At 33.7% G+C, this 22,148-nt stretch overlaps 2 long non-coding RNA genes across 3 annotated transcripts in view; both read right to left on the bottom strand.

Moving 5' to 3' along the window:
* LOC119766982 overlaps positions 1-9,669 on the bottom strand; it is a 59,863-nt gene extending 50,194 nt beyond the window's left edge. Inside the window, exon 1 of the long non-coding RNA XR_005277245.1 lies at positions 9,632-9,669. This is a non-coding gene — a long non-coding RNA (uncharacterized LOC119766982). The remainder of the gene's footprint in view (positions 1-9,631) is intronic.
* A 411-nt stretch (positions 9,670-10,080) lies between these two features.
* On the bottom strand, positions 10,081-10,565 carry LOC119766983. 2 transcript variants are annotated; one of them, XR_005277246.1, is made up of 2 exons: positions 10,450-10,565; positions 10,081-10,183 (listed from the first exon to the last, which is right to left on the bottom strand). It is a non-coding gene; the product is annotated as an uncharacterized LOC119766983 (long non-coding RNA). The 2 variants fall into 2 exon arrangements; XR_005277247.1 differs by having other exon boundaries at positions 10,505-10,565.
* Positions 10,566-22,148: the final 11,583 nt, after the last annotated feature.

Below are 22,148 nucleotides of genomic sequence, written 5' to 3'. Positions count from 1 at the left end.
CTTTTGTGTTTGTCTTTATTGACAAATTAAATTAGATTCTGGTTTGGGGAAGAGAGTAGGTGAGTATTTATTGATTTTGAATTTCCATTAAATTTAAATATTTACAAATTAAAGCCCTTTTTGCAAATTTACACGAAAGTTCTGCAACTCTCCTGGAATCGCGCAACCACAAAGTTCGCAAATCGCAAGCGATTCCAGAGTAAGCATGTCTTTTGCGAAAGTTTTTCCCCGAGAAGGAAATTCCTGCACTTCTTCCGTGAAACAATTTTCCGCGCGTGCACTCTCGCGGGACGAACTTTTCCAACCCCAAGGAAAGCAAAAGTTAGACACCAAACTCGGAGGTAAACAAGGGACGCTTGCGCGGGACGTCATATCGCGTAATTCCAATTTGTTTAAATATGCAGAAAATTACGGCGTTAGATACCGCGTCCCTTTTTCCACCACCACCAACGAGCGCGAGAGCAAAAGAGCCAGATCAAGCGCCACAAATTTCCCAAAGTGACGGAGTTTTTTTTTACAATCTCTGCCATTTAGTTGGTGGGGCATTATTATTCGTTTTTCATATTCTTTTTTTTCGTTACGCTCTGATAACGTTTGGAGTCACCCTCGTCGCGACCGAGCATTCATAAAAAATATTAGCCTGAACAAAAAATAAAATATGAAAAGTTCCACGCGCCAATCCGACCAACAAACAAACTTTACCCTATACAACACTGGTATTGTGGTTTTTGTTTGCAAAAGTGCTTTTTTCGCGCGCTCCTTGCTAATACCCGCGAGGTCGAAGGAGGCGCGATTTTCACAAGTTTTTCCACCTTTTATTTTGCAGGTAGGGTGAAAGTCAGTGCCTACTTTGGTTTGTGTGCGTGTTTAGAGGAGTGTAGGGAAATCGATATGGTGAGGACAAGTCTGGTGGTGGTTTGCGAAAAATATTTCATTTTTACCTTTTTTTGTGAAGGAACAAAAATCACACCTGGGATTGGTGGGGGATTTGAATGACCACACCAAAGGTGACGACTTGACGGTGGCTTCACTGCTCAAAACGGTGCCATTTGGTGGCTTTTTAGATATTGATACGCGCAGGAAAATTTGTTCATTTTGCGGTGACGGTGATTTACGTAACTTCACTTGACATAAATTTTACATAGATCGTTTATGTTCAATGTTGTGGTCAACCAATTTGAAACATTTTTTTCATGAAACAAACATTTCGTATACTTTAAATAAGAAAACATCAGATAAAAAAATTATTTATCAAATCAATTTAATATCCAGGTCAACATCATACAATAAAGTAATTTAGATTTTCTTGGAAATCTGAGCTGTCTTCCATAACACAAAACTTATGTGTCCAGTTAATTCAACCTGACCAAAAACTGTGCCACAAAACCATAAACACAACCCCGCCCGCGATGGCACGTCTCACTGACGGAAAGGACCCAACTCGGAAGGGGGTCGCACACACAGAAATAAACAACAACACCGCACACTGTGATCATGTACCGAAAAGGAAAACATTGTTCCGCAAAACTCCACGGATGAGCTGGATTTCCCCCGAATGGCAGCAAGCCATGGCCTACTCTTCGGGGTTGGTTGAGTTTTTCCAACCCCACCCACTACTCCGAAGTTGATACAATTGTAACGGATAGCGGTCGTCCGTTTGTTTATGGCCGCAATTGGACGTTAGGGTAGATGGCCCTTTCCTCGAATTGTGTTTGAGAATTTGTGTGTACTTGTGAGCGATGTTTACCCAATTTGTACGCGTGGGCGTTTTCGTCTTTGAACTTCAATCTCCGTTTTATCACACCAAGCTGAAAGCTGATGAAACTTGGTTCTTTGCTAAAGTATTCCGTGCAACGAAGCTCCCCACTGACAGGACGTGCATCCTTTTTTGCAGAAAGTTTATTTTTAGCACGTCGTCCTCTTACTTCGAAGGACTCTGCTTTCATCAGCCGACGAACCCCGATGGCCCCCGGAGGCACATTTCGTGTACCCGGAGTACGTGACGTACACCTAAAGATGTAAATTTTCGCTGCAGATGTACGGATTTTCATTTTTCCCTGGTTCTCCTTCTGCCTCATTTGAAATCAATGAATGGGCCAGATCGGCTTTTGATGAAAAGTTGCTTGTTTTTTTTTTTCCTGCCGCAATGCTGCCACGACGAAGGTCCTTTTCGCTTTTATGAGGGAAAAGTTTTTCTCTTTTTTTTATTTTGCTTATTGGCCTCATTTGGAGTGGCAGGTTCTGTGAGCAGCAGTTTTTTTTTGCTTTTTTGTTCTGGCCTGATTATATGACACAGGACGACCAGCATCCAAGAATCAGCAGCAGAATCAGGGACAGCGGTGATGGTGATGTTATGTTTGTAGAATGGTGCTGACATTTACCGAGCCATTCAGTGGTTTATGGAAAGGTCAGTCGCTGAGGTTGATAGTTGCGTTAGTGAGGTGGATGTTGTGCTAAGAAACTCATTTGTTTCTTTCACTTTGGAATGCTTATCACTTAATAAATTAATTTCGCTAAAATGCATCCTTTTAATTCTTCAAATAAAACATAAATACTGTCAGTGGTGAAGTTGGACCTTAGGTTTGTTTTCTAAATCCCGTAGTTTAGAGCGTTACATGCCGGATTAGGCGGGTTCATCTCTATCAAATTTTGACCAAGGACACGACATCTCCTGTCTTAAACTTAAAAAAGTATTTTTAAATGTTTCAAAAACTCCCCCACCATCACTGCAATAATATTAAAATAAAACTCATGGAATTTTGGAATCACGACTAACATTAACATTCAATATAAAGCCTTTTAGAAAAGTTAGCCTTGGTTTCAAAATTGTTGAATTTTTTTTTTCAAAATGATCAGAAAATTTCAGAAATGTTAAAATTACTTGCTAAGATATTGGTACAAGAAAATGGGAGCTCAAATCTTTAATGTTTCTTGAACAAATTTATAGGAAATTTTCGAAAAAAATATTTATAGAGCCTCATGCTCAAACTCAAGACCCCCCGTAATTTAAAAGAAGGAAAAACTAAATTTTTCCAACTTTATGTGGCCATATCTTAAAAACGGTGCACTTCACCTAAATTATTTAAAAAAATTTCTATTCCAAATTCGATTTTACATTGCCTTACTGCAGTCGAACATTTTTATTGGTGCAATTTCGATTAAAAAAAAACATTTTTTTCAAAAATCATAAATTGCGGGTACAAAATTTGCCCAGAATTATACCTTAAAAATGATAGGGTTTTGCCCTATAAATCACACAAAAAAATCAAAAATAATGATTTTCGGAAATTGTTTTCTTATTTTAGTAAAAAACAGATAATTGTAAAAATGTAAAATCTCTCTAATAGAAAATACCCTCAAAGGTTTTAATGACATATATGAATGTAATATTGATTGTTTGGGCCTTTTGAAACATTTCATTCCACATTTTTTTTAAATATTTTTCCGATTGGATCATAATATTTCACAGTTGTTTTATTTTACAACATTGAACATTGGACCATTAGTTGCTGAGATATTTGCATTACAAAATGTGGAAAAGTTTGGGCTTAAAAAATAATTAAAAAACTTCAATGTATCTTGGCAATTTTATTGGAAAAAAATATATTCACAGGAATGAACAATCATGGATAGTGTCCATTGGACACTATTTAAAAAAAATAAAAATGGGATTTTTCAGTTTAAAATTAAACTTCAAGTGGCTATATCTTAAAAACGGTGCACTTTATCAAAAAATCTCTGGAGTACTTTTTGATTGCAACATTTATTTTACATTAAAAACCGAAGCAAAACAATTTTTTGACTAAAATTTATATTTTTCAAAAAAAAAAACGAAAAATCATAACTCGGAGGCAACAATTATTCATGCTTCTCTATGGCTCAAAAGTTGCGGTTTTTACCCCTAAAACTTTTCAAACAATTTCAAAAAATAAATCTTGAAATTGTTTAATTGTAATTGTTGAATAAAAGAAAAAAAACAAGAAAAAATATTTTTTTTTGAGTCTCATCCAAACATTTCCTCAATTTCTAATGCCTCAGCAAGAATGGTATAATTTTCAATGTTAAAAAATGAAATAATTGTGAAATTTTATGATTTTTTCGAAAAAAATATTTTAAAAAAAATTTCAAAACGGCAGAGGTGAAGGTGGAATTTTGGATAGTGAATAAATTGCACTAAAATTTATGGCAATTTTTGTGTATTTTCACTGCAGCTCAAATTTTAAGTTCCCCTAATATTGAAAAAAAAAACATGAAAAGATGCATAACTAAGTCGTCAGATCAGAAAGAAGCTGATAAAAAGGCATTTTTCTTTTTAATATTTTTAAAGATCCATCTGGAATACAAATTTTATTCTTGTTTATCAAAACTGATCTATTAGATTTTGTTGCAAATAACAAAATGAATAATTTTGTCAAAAAAGAATTGTACTTTTCATAAAATTTCTGGAAAGTTATTCCATTCCAAGTGTTTGAAAGTTGCATTGATAAATTGGTTTTTAACATGATTATTTTTGTGATAAAAACGAACTAACAATTCATTGACATTTTTTTTAAAGCGAATCAAACAAAAAAACTAACTTAATCCACCTATGTCGTTGGTGCCTTCCTCACTTTTTACCAACATTTGGTGATATGATGGGTTTGGACACAAATTCCATCTATTTCTCAATAAAAAAATTACACAAATGTCACTTAAGCGGTCAAAACTTGAAACTGAGCGTTGCCAGATCTTCAATTTTTTGGACTCATTGGAAAGGTTTTTCGATTACCTAACCAACGATGGGTCGGATGGTGGATCTGGACATAGTTTACATACATTTAAATGAGATCCGGCTTCAAAATGTACATAAATATCACTTAAGTGGTCATACCTCGAGACAGAGTTGCCAGATCTTCAATGTTTTGATTTCATTGGAAAGGTCTTTCGATTAACTAACCAACGATGGGTCGGATGATGAATTTGGACATAGTTTTCTTATAGATAAGTGAGATCCGGCTTCAAAAATGTACATAAATATGACTTAAGTGGTCATATCTCGTGACAGGGTTGCCAGATCTTCAATGTTTTGGACTCATTGGAAAGGTTTTTCGATTACCTAACCAACGATGGGTCGGATGATGAATCTGGACATAGTTTTCATATAGATAAGTGAGATCCGGCATCAAAATACCAGCACCCGATTCGCAACTCTGACACTTTTTTATACGTAACTTTTGAACTACTTATCGGATCTTCAAACAATTCAATAGTGCAGTATGGGGCACCAAACCGGATCGAATGCAACTTGTTTGACTCAAATCGGATCAGCCAGTGCCGAGAAAACTTGGCAAGAATTTTGAGTACCAAGGGGAATACGCACACACATACACACACACACACACAGACATTTGTTCAGTTTTCGATTCTGAGTCGATAGGTATACATGAATATAGGTCTTTGACCTGTTTTTCAAAAGTTCATTTTTAGAGCAGGATTATAGCCTTACCTCAGTGAGGAAGGCAAAAAACAGACAATCGCAAATATTGTGATAAAAATGCTTTGAAAACTATAATTAAAATCAAATGTATTAAACTTTGATTAACCAATAATATAATTGGATTTCTGCCTTGATTTTTTTTGGGTTTGGACTTATTATTTTGAAAGCATTACACAGAGAAAAATCAATTCTCGTAATCGTGAATTAAGTTCACGAATGTGAGAAACACGAAGGAATTTATTCATGAGTATGGTGCATTTGCACTATAAACGTGCATATATCCCTTCGTGGTTCTCGCATTCGTGAATTTAATTCACGATTTCGAGAATTGATTTTTTTCTGTGTAGGGCTTATACAAATATTTTTAAAAGTTTTTCTCATCGTTGAAAACAATACATTAAATTCATTTTTGTTCTAATTTTATAGAGATCAACAAAATAAATTTCCGACTTCATGTTGACAGCAGTTAGGTTTCAAATTGTAAATATCTTACTTTTTAACTTCCTATGATCCAAGAAATCGTAAAATTGTTGAAAAGTAATAGGAAAGCATAATGTTTGAAAAAAAATATTAAAAATTGCAAGCTTAACTTTTTGATAAAGCTGATTCGAGAGCGAGTTAGTAGTTTAAATAATTTAGAATAAATAGGGAAATTTTAACAAGGTATTTCTTTTTTAATTTTATCATATCATATTCAATTTGTTAAAACCGTGTTATCTTGTAGCATGTGTAATTTTGGCTTTAGAAATTTTGTAATTTTAAATCTATTTTGTATGTCCCAATAAGCCAACATGCTTCATTGGTTTCTTCACAAAGGGTTCAATTGGTTCTGCAAAAATTAAATGCCACAAAAATAATCAAAACTGCATATCTTGAGATGGTATTTTATGATTGATTCGGAGGCTTCGGCAAAGTTGTAGTTTATGATTAACTGATAAACTGAACAAAAAATCGCCTTAATTAAATAATTTTATATCTAACTTTTAAATCTAATCGGGCGATTTTTTTTTTAGTTTATATTTATTTTGATTTTCTCTTCCATGTACATTCATTCAGTTAAAATATTATTGAGTGTCCAATCACAATTGATGACTTTTCACCTCAATTTTAAATACTAGCAACTTTCATTTATTCATGAAATATTGTAGCTTTCGCTATTCAGTGATTTCAAATGTAGGAGGTCCTACATGTACAAAAGGGAAAAGGGATACCTTAAAACTAACTTATAAACTATATAAAGAGCGGATCAATGCAGCTGAAGACTGCAATGATTTTTGTCGAAATGCATCAATTATCTTATTGGACATAACATCCAAAGTGTCAACTTCGGCTAATTGATGAAGTTCACTGGTGCTGAACCAGGGAGGAAGTTTCAGAATCATTTTCAGAATTTTGTTCTGAATCCTCTGAAGTTTTTTCTTCCTGGTTAAGCAACAGCTTGTCCAGATCGGCAAAGCATAAAGCATGGCAGGTCTGAAAATTTGTTTATAAATTAACAGTTTATTCTTGAGACAAAGTCTAGAATTCCTGTTTATAAGTGGATACAAACATTTAATATATTTGTTACATTTAACCTGGATACTTTCAATGTGATCCTTGTAAGTAAGGTTTTTGTCAAAAGCAAGTCCAAGATATTTCACTTGATCCTCCCACTTTAAATTTACCTCATTCATCTTTATAATGTGATGACTTTTTGGTTTAAGAAAATCAGCCCTTGGTTTGTGAGGGAAAATAATAAGTTGAGTTTTTGCAGCATTTGGAGTAATTTTCCATTCTTTCAAATAAGAATTGAAAATATCCAAGCTTTTGTAATCTTCTTGTGATGACACGAAGGCTTCTACCTTTGGCGGAGATGCTTGTATCATCAGCAAAAGTGATTTCTGACATCCTGGGGCAAATCAGGCAAGTCAGAAGTAAAAATATTGTATAAAATTGGACCCAAAATGCTTCCTTGAGGGACGCCAGCACGTACAGGTAGTTGATCAGATTTGCTGTTCTGATAACATACCTGTAGAGTACGATCCGTCAAATAATTTTGAATAATTTTCACGATATAAATCGGAAAATTAAACCTTTTCAATTTCGCAATCAAACCTTTATGCCAAACACTGTCAAATGCTTTTTCTATATCTAGAAGAGCAGCGCCAGTAGAATAGCCCTCAGATTTGTTGCTTCGAATTAAATTTGAAACTCTCAACAACTGATGAGTAGTTGAATGCCCAAGGCGAAATCCAAACTGCTCATCAGCGAAAATTGAATTTTCATTAATGTGCGTCATCATTCTATTAAGAATTATTCTTTCGAATAATTTACTAATAGATGAAAGCAAACTAATGGGCCGATAGCTTGAAGCTTCGGCAGGATTTTTGTCCGGTTTCAAAATCGGAACTACTTTGGCATTTTTCCAACTACTGGGAAAATATGCCAAATCAAAACATTTGTTGCAAATTTTGACCAAGCTACTTAAAGTTGCTTCTGGTAATTGTTTAATTAAAATGTAAAAAATGCCATCCTCACCAGGGGCTTTCATATTTTTAAATTTTTTGATAATAGAAACATTTAATATATTTGTTACATTTAACCTGGATACTTTCAATGTGATCCTTGTAAGTAAGGTTTTTGTCAAAAGCAAGTCCAAGATATTTCACTTGATCCTCCCACTTTAAATTTACCTCATTCATCTTTATAATGTGATGACTTTTTGGTTTAAGAAAATCAGCTCTTGGTTTGTGAGGGAAAATAATAAGTTGAGTTTTTGCAGCATTTGGAGTAATTTTCCATTCTTTCAAATAAGAATTGAAAATATCCAAGCTTTTTTGTAATCTTCTTGTGATGACACGAAGGCTTCTACCTTTGGCGGAGCTGCTTGTATCATCAGCAAAAAGTGATTTCTGACATCCTGGGGGCAAATCAGGCAAGTCAGAAGTAAAAATATTGTATAAAATTGGACCCAAAATGCTTCCTTGAGGGACGCCAGCACGTACAGGTAGTTGATCAGATTTGCTGTTCTGATAACATACCTGCAGAGTACGATCCGTCAAATAATTTTGAATAATTTTCACGATGTAAATCGGAAAATTAAACCTTTTCAATTTCGCAATCAAACCTCTATGCCAAACACTGTCAAATGCTTTTTCTATGTCTAGAAGAGTAGCGCCAGTAGAGTAGCCCTCAGATTTGTTGCTTCGAATTAAATTTGAAACTCTCAACAACTGATGAGTAGTTGAATGCCCAAGGCGAAATCCAAACTGCTCATCAGCGAAAATTGAATTTTCATTAATGTGCGTCATCATTCTATTAAGAATTATTCTTTCGAATAATTTACTAATAGATGAAAGCAAACTAATGGGCCGATAGCTTGAGGCTTCAGCAGGATTTTTATCCGGTTTCAAAGTCGGAACTACTTTGGCATTCATCCAACTACTGGGAAAGTATGCCAAATCAAAACATTTGTTGCAAATTTTGACCAAGCTACTTAAAGTTGCTTCTGGTAATTTTTTAATTAAAATGTAAAAAATGCCATCCTCACCAGGGGCTTTCATATTTTTAAATTTTTTGATAATAGATTTTATTTCATTCAGATCCGTATTAAAAACTTCATCTGATGAAATTTCTTGTTCAACAATATTCTGAAATTCTATTGAAATTTGATCTTCAATAGGACTCAAAACATTTAAGTTGAAATTATGAGCACTCTCAAACTGCTGAGCAAGTTTTTGAGCTTTCTCCCCATTAGTTAATAGAATATCTAATCGGGCGTTCTTACTTCGGTCAAGTTATGAACTTTGAGATTTTTTTTAATATGTTTGAAAAAATCATGAAAAATTCCTTAAAAATCAATTTGAAATTAAAAACTACTTATGTGACTTTTTATGAAAAATACCTATGCGGTTATACTATTAAAAATGATAAAAGTTTAAAAATAATAATACAAATAACAATCATAAAATCTTCAATCACGATAAGTAGAAATATAAAATAAACAAAATATCAAGGATCAAAACAATAAAAAAGGGAATAAATAGTATTGACCGAAAGTCCCCAAAGTATTCGATTCATCTCAAGACCGAAATAAACAAAAGATCCATTCCCTACCAAACCCTCACAAGTTCCCATCCCCCTTCTGAAAGTTCTTCCCCAAACCCATTAACTTACCAGCAAACAGATAAGAAGGCGAAAACCCTCACCCTGCCCTCACCTCCTCAACACCGCTGGGTACCAGACCAGGGAACAATAAACTTCCGGGTCGGCTAATCGTTTCAACTTCCCTCCGAAAAACCTGGGAGAGTAACGGGACGGTCCAGGCGAAACCGGGGATCTGGTTCCGGTGCTTTTTGCTTCCTCTTTTCCTCACTTCACAAATTTAAAGCTTACTGTTTGAATTTTCACACTTTTTCACTTTTTTTGTCGATTCACCACACTGGCCAAGGGCGAAATCGTTAATGACTTGCAAATATTGTGTGATTTTTTTACTTTTCTCTTCCTTTCACCACATTAATTTCACTCAAAATCACCTGGACTCGCTCTCACAAGTACCCACTTTTCTACAGGATAATTTTTTTTCTGGATTATGTTGGACACTTTGCACCATTTATCAAACCCCCTTTTTTCTCACAACTAGGATAAAAGTAGATTTTAGATTGATTTTTCTTTTTCGCAATTTGCAAGGATTTCACTTGAAGATGGGTCACCCCACTTGAGAAAAAGCTTCAGGCAAATTCAACCTTCTGATTGCCACTTGAAGGGAGTTTCGTGGTTGATGGAAAAGGCATAACCTCTCCGGCTTTTCCTCGTTTTTCTTTTTCAAAAAAACACGCGCGTGTGTGTCAAGAGTTACATCACTTTCCCAGGGATGTGTGTGCGTTCAAAGGAAAAACCCTAAGAAAGGACCAGCTCAGCTGACGCCACCGGAATCCTTAATCCTTTCCCGTCAACTCACGAAAGCAAACTTCTTCTGGGACCAAAAAAACAACCCAAAAACGAAAACTCCCATAAATCACCCCACCGGGGACGCGACGTGCTGCAAACCTGGAGACTTCCTGGTGACCACCGGAACACCACACTTTCGGCGAATTGGCAGTGCGTTTTTACTCGAGAAATTGATTAAATGCTTTTCCACGAAGACTGAACTGAACCGCAACGGACGTCAACCAAGACTGACTGACTGCTGGTCGGAAAACGGTGCTGGAAAAGCGAATTTTTCCCCACAAAAAACCAATACCATCGCAGTAGGCAGTGGCGTCGTGTGTTTAGGGGTGGGGCGCATGCGCACTTGGGGGAAAACATCAGCAGTAGGCTACGGCCGACCGTTGGAAAACCGGGTGACAACAAACCGGGAGAGAGAGAGAGCAGGAGTTATGGGAGTGTTAGTGTCGGTTAGGCACGAGGATAACGTTTTCCTGTTTTTTTGGGGTCGGGGTGAAATGGAGCAGGTTCTGCGGCACGAGTGCCGATTGTGGTGGGTTTGTGTTGGTGTGAAAGAATTAAGGGAATGTTAGGAGGGGAGAAGTGTTGCCAGTTATTTTATGACTTTTAATTTTACGAAAGATTTTTTTTTATATCTAAAGCTAATGTTTTTTTTATCTGAGGTATTCGTCTCCCCCCTTGGACCAAATGAACCAAATTTTTGCTGATCCTTTATCAAATGATGCAGGTTTGTTTCTACACCCAAAATTCAGAGTCGAGATAATCGTTCTCTCAAAATTTATTGAGGGCTCAGTGCCAAAATCGATAGAATAATGGTACCAACTCACACCATCATAACAAATGAGTTCATTCGTTAGTTGAATCAATAAATCTCCAACAAGTGTCATACATCGACTTCTGACTTCTCCTTGGTCACCAAGCTGTGGTGGCCGAGGCAGCTAAGTCATTGGATTGGTTTGTCAAAGGTCTCTGGTTCGATTCCCGTTGTCGACACTTTTGGTTTTTTGTTTGACGGATGAACTTTTTTTGCAAATGAACCTCGAGAGAATAGTTCTATCGCCCATCTCGAGCTGTGTTCTCTGCGTCCGTGAATGGTACCACTATTCTCTCGACTCGAGACCATCATACTCTCGGACTAGCGCTGCCAGTTTTGGGTGTAGAAACGAGTTTAGTCACTTTGTAAAAAACTGAGCCTTACAAAATATTCATCAATTTTTAAAAGTTCATCCAAACTTAACATAAATAAAAATCTGCAGATAGGCTAAGGCAAGTATTTTTTTTAAATTCATATTCCTAGAAACTGTCCAAAGTCGATGTTGGGAGAAATAATAAAAAGAGTGGTTTTAATTTTATTTTTTGAAAAAAAAAATATTGTTTTATATCATGATTATAAAAATCAGAATTCTTGTTTTAATTTTAATAATCTTATCGCCGATCATTGACGATAACTCGTTTTCTTTTTATTCTTTATAAGCTCGAATTAATTAAACCATATCACGTTAAAATTTGAATGCTTTCACAAGGAATATATTTTTTGAAAATGTAGTAAGTTTCAAAGCATTTCATTTATACTCAAAATTGTCCACAAAACACCGTTTTTTAAAGTACTCAAATTTTCATAATTTGCAATATGGGTATCAAAAGAAGCGAAATTGGGTATGCTTTTTCCCTTTTCTATTGTTTTTTTGGAAAATATACTAAAATTTTCGCAGAATAGTGTTTTTTCGAAAATTCTCAAATTTTCATAATATGCAATATGAGTATCAAACGAAGCAAAATTTGGTTTGCATTGTCACTTCATTAGATTTTTTTTAAATATAAAAAAAAATCACAAAATTCCGTATTTTTCGAAACTTATTAAATTTTTACAATTTGCAATATGAGTATCAAAAGAAGCGACATTTTGTATGCTTTTCACTTTATTATAGTTTTTTTTAATACTAACATTTTCACAAAATACCGTTTATTTTGGAAAGTACTCCAATTTTTATAATGTGCAGTATGAGTATCAAACGAAATTTGTTAATGTTTCATTTTATTTTCTTTTAGTTGAAATACTTCGTTTTTAACAAAATACCAAATTTTTGAGAATACTCAATTTTTGAATTTTTTTTTGTAGAACATATTAAAAATTTTGGAAATTTAATTGGATTTAATTTAATTTTTAATTTTTTTTTAATTTAATTTTTTTATTAAAAGGGTATTTTGTAAAAATTTAAGTATTTCAAAAAAACTTCAATAATGTAAAAAATCATACAAAACTCCACTTCGTTCGATACCCATTTTGCAAATCATGAAAATTTGAGTATTTTCGAATAAATACGATATTTTGTGAACAATTTTGAGTATTTTTAACATAAATGGAATAAAGATTTTCGTTTTAAATGAAGAAATTAAATATTTAGAAAATATATTGACGTTAAAACGCAATTAAAACGTCATAAACTTCTTACAAAAGCAGAAATTATTTCAAAACATTAAAACGAATTTACAATAAAATATCACCAACCTTTATTCTAAAATTCAAGAACCTTCTATTCAATTAGAAGTTTGTCCATTGCAAATAGGCTCAAGGTCCAGGGACACAATAAAAATATAGGCATATGAAATAACAATCCAAGTACAAAAAATTTACTGAAAAAAGTAATTTAAAATAATGTAATTCAGCAGAATGTTGTTTGCAAATCTTTTGCAAAGATATGTTTTCATTTGAATTGATGATTTTTTTTTTCAATTTTTTTTATTGTGGTGTTGTACATGGAATTTCACAAAATTAAAAAACATTTTTCAAAACAGGACAGCTTAATCATGATAATCAATGAAGAAAAATGCATGTTGAATAGTTTCCAGTTTCAACTTCCGCTTCAACCTAAATTTTGAAATTTCCTAAAAAAAATGTTTCAAGGGGCAAGCTTTTTCACCCCGGTTTTGCGGTGGCTTTAAATGATTTTTTCAATTATATTTTTAAATAACACAAATTGCAATTTAGAGAAATAATCTAGCAGATAATCTTTCCTGTATCATTAAAATAGATGGTTAGCATTATATTGACAATTTGCAAAGAAAAAAATGTCCTTACATTCTAAAAAAAAATATTGAAATTGACAGTCACCACAATTTTTAAGTGAAAGCCATGATTGTTTGAAATTTTCGGGAAATGTTAAAAAAAAAACAAATGCACCCCTACAAAAATTATTTTTGAAAAGAAAAGTTTTTTGAACTTTTAATTTTGTGAAAAATTAATGTGTTATCTAATTAGCTTCAATTTTTCTACTGACAGTATCTCGGTAAGTATTCGTTAAATATTTAGTGTTAAAAAATACTTCTGTGAAATGTTCTGCACTTTTTAAAAATACAAAATAGGGTCAATCCAAAAATTTGAAAAGGGTTACAAACAATTATTTAGGGTACTTTGAAATGATTGTTTTGAAAAATAATTCATAATTTAGGCAGATTTTTCGTTCATAAACTAGTTTTAAATTGAAAATGAGTATTTTCCGAAAAAATTAACCAGAAAATGACTTAATCTTAAAAACAAAACACTTAAAAAGAGGTTGTAATTTAAATTTAGTTTTCTAAAATAATGTTGTTGACATTATGTTCGTATTCTTACAAAAATCATATTTTTTTCAGGAATTCTTAACTCCGGTACTAGATTTAGCACCACCCTAAACTCCAGCAAAAATAAATGCCTTTGGATGTACCCTAAAAAATACAACAACAAAATATCTAAAATGAAAGAAAATACATATTTTGAGAATTTAACTTTGAGTGATGAAAAGTGGAAACAAATCAGGATTTCCCAGGGTCCAGATGATAACCTACAACTTTACCGAAGGCACAAAATCGATCATCAAATCCCTTCTCAAAATACAGATTTTCCAACAATCTCATGTCCATTTTGTATGATCAGCTCTCAGTTGCTTGTTTTTACACAAGAAATACCTGGACAAAAAACGAAGAAAAGCCGATTTTCGAAAACGTAGAGAATTTCTCCAATGAAAAAAAAAAAAAAAACAATTTAATTATTCTGGAAGCACAAAATCCCGACGACTGGCAACACTTTGTCATAAAAATGAAACGAAGTGGAACCCCCTTGGTAAAAACCGTATAGCTAATAACACCTGAGTTATATTTTGCAGAACTTGAAGCAGGTGATAAAGTGCAATTAAAACAAGGGATCACGTAGTCCTCTTTCGTGATAAATTCTGAGTCATACTGGACATATCCCCAAATTATGCGATTAAAGTTAAAAGTGTACACTAAATCCACCCTGGCAACCCTTCTGTGTCATGTTTTGTTGATAACACACAGCCAGCGCCTACTCTCTCTATCCACAGCTCGGTTAGTTTGATGTACGATTCTATGAAGACATTCCTCCGCCATCCACCCACTGAAACCGCTGACTTCCAGTAGCCTACTCGGATCAGGACGGGGTGGAAGACGAGACGCGGGTGGGTCGCCCTTTTGTTGGTCGTCACAATAAGCGCGGTTCCTCCATGGCTTGCTTTGCATTTCTTGTGTGTGGGTCTTCTTTGTGTGACTAGTTGAGAAGATCCTACGGTGCCTTCTTGTGTGGTTTCTCCGGTCTGAATTCTTAAGGGGAAAGTCAGTCATCCAGCAGGTGGGAGGGCACGAAGGAAGGGATGCTTAATTTCAGGACTCAACCGGTTTGACGGTTGATTGTTTGCTTTCTGTGGTAACTTCATTACAGAGGTGGCACTTACCTAATTACACGGAATACTGCTTTTTTCCGGATGATTTAAGCGAACTGAAATTGGAGAAGAGAATGATTTTTTTGTTTGAATTTAGTATTGAATCATTATTTCGGTGAGAATTTGAAATTAATCTCCCACATCTCAATCAAATCGCCGTTTAACCACATACTTCAAGAAACCCTTGCTCCCCTCGTTAGTATGTAGGTCAAGCCCCGTTTTCCGTGTTCAACAAACCTACATCATTAGAGCAGAAGCAGGAAGGACGACCCGGTTCAACCCTTTCCCTTCTTAATCCATGTGCGGAAATGTGAATGCATGCAGTGTGTAATAAACCCTCATCTGGATCACTTAATTTACCACCACCTCCACCTTCAATCAGTTCAGCTCAGGCAAGGTTAACGAATTCTTCCTGTTTTTTCTCTCTCTCAACTCTTGAAAAGAAGAGCGATTACAAGAATTATAAAACTATTAATTACATGTGCCATCTCCCTTGCTCTTCCCCACACCAACACAGTTACCCACACTGAGATGCTTTTCCGAAAAACCTCGATCGGGAAAAACGACGTCAACAATAGAAACGCCGGCCAGCTCACCAATACACACAAATAGAGTGTATTTCTGACCGGAAAACCCGCACCTTGGTATGCAGTCAGTATAAGTACAGGCGTGGTTTACATTTTATTGATCATCCCCCCGGTGTGGACAAACACTAGCAAACGCCGTCACGATTTAGGAGGAAAGGATGCAGGATTTGGAGCAACGAACAAACCAGTATTTATTCGACAGTGACGATGGCCGTATCGAGATTTCGAGTGGCCTCAGCAGCACTGCTGAAGAAAAGGACGGCAGATAAAATTTAACGATAATTTGTGCTCGCAAAATTTAATTGTGGCTCCACTTGGCAATCGTAGGATTGTTTTTATTTCAGGGGGTTGCTGAAAAGGATTTTATCGCTGTGAGTTTTTTTGAAAGATCAGCCCTTTTGATTTTAAGATTGCCGACACTTTTTTTTTTTTGTTTTCTTCAACCATTTTTGATGATTTCTTTTAAAGAAGTAGTTTGATAAGAGCATTTTTTGGAGATTTGGAATTGTTCGTATAACAAAACTCGACATTTTTGAAGTTGATGTCAGGGGCCATAAAAGTCTCCATACAATTTTGGCAGCTGTCCATACAAAAATGGTACGTGCATATTCGAAAATTTGTAACTTTTCAAGGGATTTTTTGATTGATTTTGATGATTGATGTATTTTGCAAAGTTGTACTGCCCATGATCGCATAAATGTCCCATATGCATTTTCGACACTTTTGAGTTATTGATGCAGTTTGGTTCAAAATCGTGTGCTCTTTCAAAAGAGCCTATATCATCCAGTACTTTGTTCTAGAAATCAGGAGGAAATCCAGTTTTTTCGTGAAAACTTAACACGTAGCCTTATGTGTGGGACAAACTTGTTTAGCGTTTTTCTCAGCTTGCTGTTTTTGCATATGGGACATTTATGCGAGCAGGGGCAGTGTAGGTATTGATGAAGACTATTCAGAAAAAATAGGTACACGGTGGAAAAACTGGTGATGTTTTAATTGACTTTTTTTTCCCAAAAATTCAAATACATTTTTTTTTTGCAAGAATCACTATTTAAAAAAAATCATAACTCATCGGCAAAATATATAAAAAAAAACAAAAATAAACAAAATACGGATTTTGCAAAATTGCATTGCAATTTGGCGATTTTTTAATTACCTTTTTTTCACCATAATTCAAAAACAAGTACAGTAAAAGTACAGTCCAAGTACAAGATTTCATTTTTGTTTTACAAAAATCAATATTTAAAAAATGTTATGTCGGCAAAATAAAAAAAATGCGGATTTTGGGAAATTGCATTTTTATTAATTTTAACTATAAAATCACATTTTTTTCCGTGTGCCTATTTATTCCGAATAGTCCTCATCAATACCTACAACTTTGCCGAAGACAAATCAATTAAAAAATTCCTTGAAAAGTTACAGATTTTCGAATGTTTACGTACCATTTTTGAATTAACAGTTGCCAGCAATTGTATGGAGATTTGTATGGGTGAACCAATGCACAAAATGGCTTCTTTGGTGATAGGGAAGGCCCCAACGAAGTTTGAGCCGAATGAAAAAAAAAATGGTCGAAAATTGCTCAGGTAAAAGTTTTTGAAGAAGTTATCTAGCTTTTATGATTTTTCAAATTTTTAGTTACAGGTAAAAAAATGAATCATTTAAAAATATGTCAAATCAAGAATTACAAAAGAAAAATACTTTGGTATTTGTTTGTAGAGTGAAATATGGGTGATTCTCTACCAACTAGAGTGTCCAATTTCCCGTCCCGGGAATTCCCGGGATTTCCCGAAAAAAATATTCCCCGTTTCCCGGTAAATTTGTAAATTTCCCGGGAATTCCCGAAATTTAAGCGGAAGTATACATTTTCTTAAATTTTTTGAACTATTTATTGAAATTTGCTTGAAAAAAAAATGAACAAAGTCAGCATGATTTTGTTTAATTAAATGTATTGTTTGGTTTATATATAATTAATCAGATTATCAGAAATTATGATCGAGGTAAACGAAGTTTAGCTTTGTTCGCAGTTTGGGTTACTGTTGTCGGCTGTGCTGACGATGTTGGTGGTGTCGATCAATTATGCGGAAAACAATTTCCGTAACTTATATAATTAATCAGATTATCAGAAATTATGATATCAGAATTATTTCTGATAAAATTAATGTTTGAAGCAACTGGAAAAGATGTGTTTTTCAATAATTTGCAGTCTAAAACGGTGATGGAATAGAAATGTTGTGTCAAAGGGACTTTTGAGCAATTCTCTACGAAATCGGTCTTTTTTTTAATTTTAATTTTTGTATTTTTGAATCCAGCTGAAACTTTTATGGCACTTTCGGTATGCCCAAAAAAGCCATTTTGCATCATTAGTTTGTCCATATAATTTTCCATACAAATTAAAAAATGAGACATTCGTGAAATTTTCCTATCTTTTCGAATTTATCTTTTATTTTTTTTTAAATCAAGACTAACATTTTAAAAGCACCACACATTCAAAATTATGCCAGTGTGTAGGGGAGAGTGGGGAGACTTGATCCCCGGGGAGACTTGATTCCAAGCCTGTATCTCGTCAGCATGTGGGTAAAACAATTAGCTTTGTTCTAGAAAGTTGTGCGAAATTGACTAAAACTCATTGTAGAAAACAAAGAAAAAAATTAAAAAATGTTTAGATTGAGTTACACACATTTTTCTAAGAAGTGCTGCAAAAAACTTCCAAGAGATCTTTTTTCTTTGTTTTGATAAGTATAGAAAACACTCAAAAATTATTAAAAAAAAAATTTTTTATACATGGATTGTTTAATAAACATATCAACTCCAAAACCCTTACGCATTTGATGTTAAATTTATCGTCATACTATTTTTACAATCAATTGTTTAAAAAAGTGCGTTTAGGGAGACTTGATCCCTGCATTTTTACAGTCACTGGAATCAGCCTCAAAATTAAATAACTTGGGTGGGTTTTCGTACATAGTTTCCTTTAGTATAGTTGTACATAACTTACTGCAGTTTGAACCATTTTTCAAAAGTTTTGTAAACAAAAATTACCAGCTTTTGTAAACATGCTCAATTTTGATCTAAAAAAGAAAATTTTAAGTTTTTAAATATTATACATGCTAAACTTGTTATATTTTGAACACAAACGTACAGGTTTAATGTGAAATTGCTGTATCTTATAGAAAATTAAAAGTTTGGATGAATAAGAAACATTTTGCTTAAGATTTCTTCAAAATGTTGAAAGGGGGATCAAATTACCCCCAACATTTTGAAAATGCCGGTTTAAAATATTTTTTAAAAACGCTTGGCATTATTCGAAGAGCTTATCTGATGGAATACCCTTATCAGCCAAACATAGTTGAATGTTTAAGCTTTCAATTCATGCACAAAGATCATAATTTTGTGAGAAATTGACAGAGTTATGTGCGATACAAAAAAAAGGGATCAAGTCTCCCCACTCTCCCCTACAGTTATTGGTAGTAATTTTGTAAAAGTTTCACGAAATTATGCAAAATAAAGGTTTAATCAATTTTCATTATTTGAACAAACAATCTCAACATTAATTTTTGTGTAAATTAAAGTTACAAAAAGCTTATTCGATTTTCTTACGATGCATTACATTTCGGGAAAATATCAGTTCTCCCTAAAACCTCCAAACTTTTCGTATCCATGCACCAATATTCAGCATACCGTCATCGTTCCGCTCGTTAGTTCCGTCCAAAAGTATGCCTCAAGTATATCAGCAAAAACATGTGCGTATCCTAGCTCGTGTCTGTGTGGGTAAGTGTATCTGCTCAGTATGTTATCAAGTCGTGGTGCTGCGAAATTCCCGTACATCTTCAGGCCGTCCATCAGCATCACTATCAGCAGCAAGAAGCAGCTTGAACTCGTCCCGTTTTTCATCTAGCCTTATTTTGCTACCACCAAGCTTTTACACTTACACAAACACATCTTCATACTCAAATAGAAGGGAATAGGACATTCCGCGGTGTGTCTGTGTATTTGTGGTGAAAATCGATTTCCCTTTTCCCCCCGTCGTTGTTGGTTTACATTTTCCCGGCCACACCACGTTGTGTGGTTGCAAGGCACACTGATACAGAGACACCTCCCTATAAATGGCCTTTCCGGCATAGACTCACACACTGATTCGTCCTTTGGAGGGACGACAAATCGGAGAGGGGAGCAGGAAAATTCTCGGGTGGAAGGAGCAAAAGGCATAAAATCAGCACTTATTCGTTTTCCATGGAATTTTGCTGCTATTAGTGGGCATGGTGGCAACTTATTTCAGTTTTTTTATTGTTTTCATTGTTTTTAACATAGGTATTTTTACTGAAAAAAATACTCACGCAATTTAACGAGCTTTGAGGAGTGATAATACCGCAAACCGGGGTGAAACTGATAGAATATAAATTATTTTTTTGGAAAATGTTCCATTTGTTAAGTTTTGTTTCAGTTCAATTCAATTTATTTTATCAGTGTTATCAATTTCGTATGTCGTATGTGTTAAAAACCTAATAGAATTTTGAAGTTCCTTTAAACTATGATTTGTGCTACATTTCATTTTGATGTCATTGGATTTGGCAAAAAAATGAATTAGGGTTTGTTTCGAAATGACTATTTTAAATATGTTCTGGGGTACAGGTACCGCACAAGGTTTTTGAAAATACAACATTTTCAATGGTGTTTAAAAAATAGTTGCCTTGGAATTTTTAATTTTTAATTAGTATAATAATTTTCAATATACGAATTTATCGTATAAAAAGTGTTCAAAATACATATATGCATTAGCCTAAAATGCTATACGAGTTTTGATCATAAAAATATTGATTGCACTTTGAACTGAATTCGAAGCACGAATTAAAAGTATTGATATTTTATTTGAAATTTGTTCTATTGAAATTTTCTATTATTTTGAATATTTTTTTCGAATTGTTTTTTTTTTCAATATCAAATAGTAACAAAATTAGAAGCAAATTTTATTTTGTTTTAAGTGAAAAAATGTCCAAATAATCCGAAAATGTTTTACGTTTTCCGATTAGAACTCATTGTAATAATCTCATTTATCAAAATTTCAGTTAGAACAGCTAACTGCTTTTTCAAACCATCCAAAATTTAGCAACGCATTTTTTCTTGAAAACAGAATTCATCTAACAGCAAAAATAACGATTAATATAGATAAATAAATGAAACTAAACCTAAAACGAGGATCGCAACTATCCTGCAACGGTTATTAATGTTGTTTTAGTGGAACTAACCTGTCTGACTTGTATTAAATAAAAAAAAACTTTATGAAAAATTCAGAATCTTTACGTCTGGGTCAATAGAAATTAATGTCCCTGCAAAATAATTTTTTTTAAACATTGGATTAGATCCATAAAAATAGTAAAATTTTCAAAATTTAGAAAATTTCAAAAGCTTCTCTTTCCAATATTTTTAATGCTCAAACATTAATTTAAAAGTTGATGTATTGACGATTGTTTAGATCGAAGCCCGCGTTTAGGTTGTAAAGGGTTAATGCACAGTGTGCATTGCACACATAACACAGACTTACAAAAAATGACAAAAATGAAGCATCGAAGAGAAGCATGAACTTATTTTAAACTTTTTTTTTCATTGGCATTTTCTGGATTAAATCAACTAATTTGATTTAATTCTTCCATAAAAGTTACACTGGACTCTCTCTCTCTCTCTCTCTCTCTCTCTCTCTCTCTCTCTCTCTCTCTCTCTCTCTTTCTCTCTATCGATATTGAAGGGACCGTCGAGAGCGAGAAGTATCAAATTATAGAACGAAAAAATCAAAGCATACTTATTCAAATGACAATATTGATATCGAGAAGATCGAGAAGAGAATCGATTTTTTTAAATAATTGTTAAAAAAATTGAGCGCAATTTTTCATACTGTTGTTTTTTGAAAACCTTCAATATTGAATACAAATTATGGTATTTGTATTAAGTGAAACTCAAATATAATTCCGGGATTTAAAAAAAAAGTCAAGGTAAGGCTTTTGCAAATATTTTTCAAAGTTTCTGTCACCACCACCCATCCCCCTTCAAAACCGTCCCAAAATAAAAAAAAAATATTTCAAAAAACTTTGAAATTTAAATGAAAATAGAAGTCTTATTGACTGAAAACAATTTAAAATGCAATTTCCTCCTTTAAAAATCATATTCATCATGAGAATGGATTGACATTATTTTTTTTACGAAATTCCTATGTACAGTACCGCAAAAAAAATATTTTTTTTCGCCCATAAGGCCGATGCAAATATTTAAAAAAGTTTTTGTCCCTCGGCCCTGGCCGAGGTCAGGGGGGGGGCAAAAAAATAAAAAAATATAAAAATTTAAATAACAAGCCATAGTCTTCACATTTAAATAAAAAAAAAGTGTTTTAAAATGCATTTTACACTTGTTCAGTTGTTTTGCAATCATTAGTTTTCAAAAAAATCTAAGATCTGACAA

Source organism: Culex quinquefasciatus, chromosome 2 (assembly GCF_015732765.1).
Source record: "Culex quinquefasciatus strain JHB chromosome 2, VPISU_Cqui_1.0_pri_paternal, whole genome shotgun sequence".
Taxonomy (NCBI): Eukaryota; Metazoa; Arthropoda; class Insecta; order Diptera; family Culicidae; genus Culex; species Culex quinquefasciatus.
The sequence above is the reverse complement of the archived record's forward strand: the minus strand, read 5'-3'. Positions and strand labels throughout refer to the sequence as shown.